The following is a 6,596-nucleotide window of genomic DNA, read 5'->3' on the forward strand; positions in this document are numbered from 1 at the left end:
AAATAGCTACAGACATACCACTGCCCCAAACCACTTCATTTCCATTTATGATGATTTTTAGTTGCAGTGTTTAGAGAATAAACTTTTGTTGTGAAGATGTTAATAAATGAACCACTCATTCGTTATTTTCTTAAGGGCAAAGAAGGAAAATCAAATGCAGGACTATTGCATTTGCAATATTCAGGACTTTTTTCTTTTCTTTAAAGATGAATGGAACAGGATTTAAATGCAGAACTATGAAATTCCAAGAAACACCACATGAACTACTTTTAAAAATTGCAGTGAAATACATATAGCATAAAATTTACCATCTTAACCATTTTAAAAATTAATTTTAATTTTAAAATTAACACTTCTGACATACATAGTGATCACATCCATCATAAGGCATCTTAGCCTTTTTTAAGGGTACAGTTCAATAAGGTTAAGTATAGTAAGTACAACCAATCTCCAGAACTTTTTCATCTTGCAAAACTGAAACTCTACCCATTAAACAACTCTCCATCCTCCCTTCCCTCCAGCCCCTGGAAACCACTGTTCTACTGTCTGTTCTGTGATTTTGACTATTTTAAGTATCTCATATAAATGGAATCATATAGTATTTGTCATAGGTTTATTCCACTTAATATAATATTATCAAGGCTCATCCATGTTATATTATGTGTGAGAATTTCCTTCCTTTTAGAGGTTGAAGAATAATCTGTTATATGTATATGCCATATTTTTCTATCTCTTGGTTATTGTGCTTGTGAATAATTCTTGCATGAATCTCATGTACAAATATTTCCTTGGGCTGCTATTTTCAGTTGTTTTGCATGTATATCCAGAAATGAAGTTGCTGGTTCATATAGAAAATTCATTTTTAAGGTTTTGGAAACTGCTGTACTATTTTCCATAGTGGCCACATCATTTTACATTTCCACTAATAATGCACAGAAATTTCAATGCTTCCACAACATCACTGACACTTGGTTTTTGTTTTTTGCAGTGCTGGGGATTAAACCCAGGAGCTCTGCCCTGAGCTACACCCTCAGCCTTTTCAAAATTTTTGTTTTGAGACAGGGTCTTGTTATGTTGCTAAGTTGTCTGGGTTGAGCTCAAACTTGTGATCTTCCCAGAGTGCTGGGATTAGAGGAGTGAATCACCACAACTGGCTTTGTAAAAATAGTGCATATTTTAGTAAATGTAAGGTGGAACCTTATGGTTTTGATTTGCATTTTTCTGATGATTGGTGATGTAGTCTATTTTCACTTTTGTTGCTTGTGCTTTTGATCTCATATATAATAAATAATTGGAAAACTCAATGTCATAGGAGTTTCCCTATATTTTCTTCTAAGAGTTTTAGATGTTACTTTAGGTCTTTGACCCATTTTGAATTAATATATATGTGTAAGGGAAGGGTACAATGTCATTCTTTTTGTTGTGGCTATCCAGTTTCCCCATCACTGAATGGTGGTGACATCTTTGTTGAAAATCATTTGACCATATATATGTGATTCATGAACTTTTTAATAATTATTGTCAGATAAATTGTGCCAACCCAAGTCAGCATACTTTGAAAACACTGGATTCAAATTAGCTGAGCTGACCATATTCATGGTATGGTTTTGCTGCACTTTTTAAAGTATGAGACTTCTAGATTCCAATGGTGATAAATGTGCACCCTGAGAAAAGGAGATCAAGTTCTATTTTAAAGAAGGTAGCTATATGACAAAATGCCTGCCTTGTGTGAGGCTCTGGGTTCCATCCCCAGCACTGTCAAAAAGAAGTAAAAAGCTTAATCAGACAAAATGGAATTCACTTAAAATTTTTTTCAGGTAGAAAAATGAATAAAAAATCTGCATGTTTGATATCCAGTGGTTTCTTTTGCTTACATTTTATTCAGAAATATGACATAATGGTGCATTAAAATAAACCCTTAATGCACCAGCATTTCCAATAAATTGAGTCATTCTTCTTAGTCAAGTTTTCTAATGTCTGATGAACTCAAAATTAACAAGAAACCCGTGATTTTGTATTCCTGCATTTTCCATTGAAAAGTTTGTAGAAACATTCATTAGTCTTTTTCCTTTCATTTAAATTGTCTAGCAAATGGAAGCAATATGTTTGATTCAAAGGTTGTGTATAAGGCACAGTACTAAAGACTCGTTTGGATACTGTCACAGAATTTTGTCAGTTGTGTGATTTTGGGAAAATTATTTTACCACTTTGTGTCTAAGTTTCCTTATCTGCAAAATAGCAATAGTCATAATTCAGGAAAATTGCTTAGCACATTATTTGGCACATTATAAGCTCTTAGAAAATACTAGCTATTAGCATTGTCACTGTTTACTACTGTTAAGTGTACAGATGCAACGAGGAAACAAGAAAAGGAGGACATCCAGATGGAAACTTCACCCAGTTTCTATGCAGTTTACGAATACAAAACTAACAACTACGAAACAGTTAAGTTTCAGTGGGAAGCTTTAAATTACAAGGATTCTTGTCAAATGAGTGATACACACTTTAGGCTGACAAGAGTTCAGGAATGAAGGCCACAGTTGAGCAGGTGAGACTGAGAAAAAGAAGAAAGAGAAAACAGAGAGGGGAAAGAAGAAAACATCAGGATAGAGGTAAGCAAGCTGTGAATGACTCAGCTAGAGGAAGAAGAGGGAGAAAATAGCACAAACAATTCTGCAGATCAGAAGTGCTCTGGGGATGTGCTGAAAGGTGGTAGTGTCAGAGTCATTATTTGGGACATCAAAGTCCTTGCTAGGACTATAGTTATAAAGGATGTAGGCAATTAGACTGAATGTATGCTAACTTCTTTCAGAATGACTATACAAAGCACAACACAATGAAAATAACAGAAAAAATAAAGACATGAAAAGGATAGAAAAAACATTCCAGGCATTTTGTCTTTGTCTGCAATAAATTGTGATCCTGATGAGCCAGTGTTTCCTACAAGTGTGATTCTATTTGATTGAGACATTGGTGGGTAATGTTACCATGATGTTGTGCATGATGGCGGTATGGTTAATGATGGACTGACTGCATATGGAATGGCACTCCCACAAGACTGTGTAGCCTTGTAACACTGCAGCATGTTAATTTGGGTAAGTACACTCTATGAAGTTCACACAGTGATGAAATTACGTTTGGAATGAATGAACTCTCTTAACCAGTACCAGCCCAATAATTTAAATAAAAGATGACCAAAAATTGCATATTTTTCATTAAGTTTTATAAGACAATATAACAGGAAATATAAAAAAGGCAATTTATCAAATTTATTCAGCACAGGAATTGACTGGTTGAAATGACACCTGCCTGAGTGATGCTTGGGACACTCAGTATGTAAACAAACATGCTGCTATGGTGATGCTCAGGGTAACCTGTTAAGTGGTTAAGTAGAGTATTAGACACATATTAGTAGAGTATTAGACTATCGAATATGTTCACCTAATGGAAGAACAGATTTGGAGATACTCTGAACATCAGAAGAGCTCACTGTAATCAGAAGAGCACTTTGTAATGTTTGTGTCTGATTTCCTGATGGGGTTTCGATGTGGTAGGTGGGTCCATGGAATTCATCAGACATTCTTGGAAATTTTTTCTGGTTAAAATAAAGAAACAGAACCAACCTGGTATTTTCTGAGGTGTTAGGGATAGTTACTTTGGCCAGAGATGATTGCACTGTGGGACCCCCCTCCCACTGATTTCTTATAAATATTTCGATCCTAGTGAGACCCCCCCCCCTTAAGATGATGAGTTGAGTTTAAGGAGGATAGGGAGGAGAGGAAAAGAGAAAGGCAGCCTTATTGCTTCACCTAGTGATGGGAACCTGAGATGATATTAGGGGCTAATTTCATATGAAAATGAGCTTTTCCATTTTTTTTTTTAGTTTCTTAAAGCCCAACTGGCCAGAACCACCTCCTTTAGCACCACTGGCTACCTCTCAGAGACATTAGCCAGTTGACAGTGCCCACTTACCATCTGCTCCCTAGACATTAGCAACAGCTCAGGGCCTAGCCGTGGACATGGATTTCTTTCTTTTTTAGGTTGCCACAGCCTGATGTTCCATTTGTGACTTCTGCTTCATCTCGATGCCTCTTTTGTTCAAGGGGAACTGTCCAGTGACTCTTCCTTGGTCTCTGCCCTGTCTCTTGCTGATTTTCTAAACCAAGAGTCCTGGGCCTGGAGTAGAAAATTGTGTTCCAACTCTGCAGTACTCATAGAAGCCCTAGTTTTGTCTGGGGACTGTGTTTCAAAAGGGACCAGGTGTATCAATTATGCCCCTGCCAGTGTGCCACCTCTTCAATCACTTGTGTCCCCTTGTTTGTGAAGCACAACAGAATGTGCTTTCAGAAGCAGTCTTTTGTATTCTTAGAGTCTAAAAATATTTGCATGTAAATGTTGGGAATCCAGACAGTCTCCTTAAGATCTACACTTTGCACGGGGAGGCATACAGACCAGGGGGTGCATTTGAAAATTAAATTTACACCAAATGCACCTCAGGTGTTTGCCCCATAGGATTTCACTAACAACTAAGAAGGAGTGTAATGTTGATTGAGACAAAGCATAAATAACCACATTTCAAAATGAATACAAGTTGCATAATGACAATTTCCAAACTATTAGCCTACTTTACAAAAAAGTTAATTCAACACAAGCCCAGAGCTGGCTGTTGCTGATGTGTTGTGCTGCCAGTTGGCAGGCACAGCTTTGCAACGGGATTGAGGGAAATGAAAGTTATTGTAGTGGAAGCACACTTGGCCTTTTGTGAGGAGGGTACAAATTGCATCCCTCTCTCAAGCCCCCGCTGTTCTGTGCTGGAGAGTGGACACCGGGATATTGCATGCCTTCAGGGGAAGCTGCTTACTTTTCCTAGAGGTAAAATGGACCAGTGCCAAGGCTTGGGGAGGAGCCCTGAGAGTACAGTTCTTGAAAGAAAGCATCCTGAGCAGGTGAAGGTTATAAGTAACAAAGAGGAGCGGTACCTGGTCTCCTGTGCACTGCCCCTAGCCAAGCAACCCCAGGCCCAAGGGGAGAGCTGGCCACACAGAGGCTGGCTTTCTTTGGGGTGAATTCTGCATGCCCTATCTGACAGGAGAGGCCATTCCACTGCTCCAAGCCCGTGCTCTCTCATCTGGAAAATGAAGAGTGGACTAGGCGACTGTGAAAGCCTCCTAGGTCCCTCCTTCTAGAAAAAGAAACGCACTTTGCTTGGCAGGGTGGCATGAAACGAGACTGTGTCACTGTTGTTGTCTCCATCCTTTTACTGCAGTGCTCTTGAGTGTTATCTCACCAAATTAAGGTGAGCTTCTGTGAAGGTATTTCAAAGGAGGTTAAGAAAATGCCTGCTAGGAGACAGAAGATGGTGGCAGCCGCACACTCCAGCTCTACCCTCCCGCTTTTTGACTGTGCGACCTGGGTATGTAAACCCCCACCCAGTTTACATCTGGATGTAGTCAAAGGAGACAAACTAATTGAGAAACTGTTTATTGATGAGAAGAAGTATTACTTATGTGGGAGAAACCCTGATATGTGTGACTTTACCACTCACCACGAGTCTTGCGCTCAGGTCCATGCTGCATTTGTTTAGCATAAGCATCTGAAGAGAGTTTTTCCTGACAGATCTCACAGTATGCATGGCACTTTCTTAGGTCGCATTCAGTTGGAGCCTCACACGCCTCAGCAAATTCCCATCGACTCCACGGTCTCGTTTGGTGCATCCACAGGGTGTACACTCTGCAAAAGAAGCCTCAGACCCTGCCATCAGCTGTGAAAGGAGATGAGAAGATGGGTGGAGAAGACGATGAACTCAAGGGCTTACTGGGGCTTCCGGAGGAAGAAACTGACCTCGATAGTCTGACAGAGTTTAACACTGTCCACAACAAGCGGATTTCTACCCTCACTATTGAGGAGGAAAATCTAGACATTCAGAGACCAAAGAGGAAGCGGAAGAACTCACGGGTGACTTTCAGTGAGGGTGATGAAATCATCAATCCAGAGGATGTGGATCCCCCAGTTGGTTGCTTCTGGAACTTGGTGCAAACTGCAGTGCTCCCAGTCACGAAGAAGCAGGCAGAAGGCCCTGATTCCTTGGACCTGGAGGAATCAGGGAGCAGGCGCATGCAGAACTTGGCCTTCGGTGGAGGACGCACAGTGAGGCGGGCTCCCAGTGGCATGGCATCCACGGGACAGCACTCATCGGTGGCGTGCCGGTGCCGTACCCGAACCTCGTCCCTGAGGTGGACTTGACTCCTGTCGTGCCATCAGCAGTGAACATGAACCCCACTTCCAACCCTGCGGTCTATAACCTGGAAGCCGTTAATGAACCCAAGAAGAAGAAGTACGCAAAACAAGCTTGGCCGGGCAAGAAGCCCACACCTTCCTTACTGATTTGAGATTTTTGGTTATGCAGAAGGGTAGCGTTGGGTGGGAGTGGGGTGGAAGGGTGATGGGGGAGCTAACGTACAGGGGAGGGGAACTCTCCATGTGTGCAGTTTCCTCTTCAGAAAGTTCCCTGGCGTCCTGAACATGCATATTAACACTGGGATGGGCTGAAATATTCCATGAAGCTGTCTTCAGAACAACAAAAAAAGAAAGCTGAG

At 40.8% G+C, this 6,596-nt stretch overlaps 1 pseudogene; it reads left to right on the forward strand.

Annotated features, from left to right (window-relative positions):
- Positions 1 to 5,356: 5,356 nt before the first annotated feature.
- On the forward strand, positions 5,357 to 6,389 carry LOC102004327 (annotated as a pseudogene).
- The last annotated feature ends 207 nt before the right edge of the window (positions 6,390 to 6,596 follow it).

The sequence above is a fragment of the Chinchilla lanigera genome, unplaced genomic scaffold (assembly GCF_000276665.1).
Source record: "Chinchilla lanigera isolate Chin_1 unplaced genomic scaffold, ChiLan1.0 scaffold00147, whole genome shotgun sequence".
NCBI classification, from domain to species: Eukaryota; Metazoa; Chordata; class Mammalia; order Rodentia; family Chinchillidae; genus Chinchilla; species Chinchilla lanigera.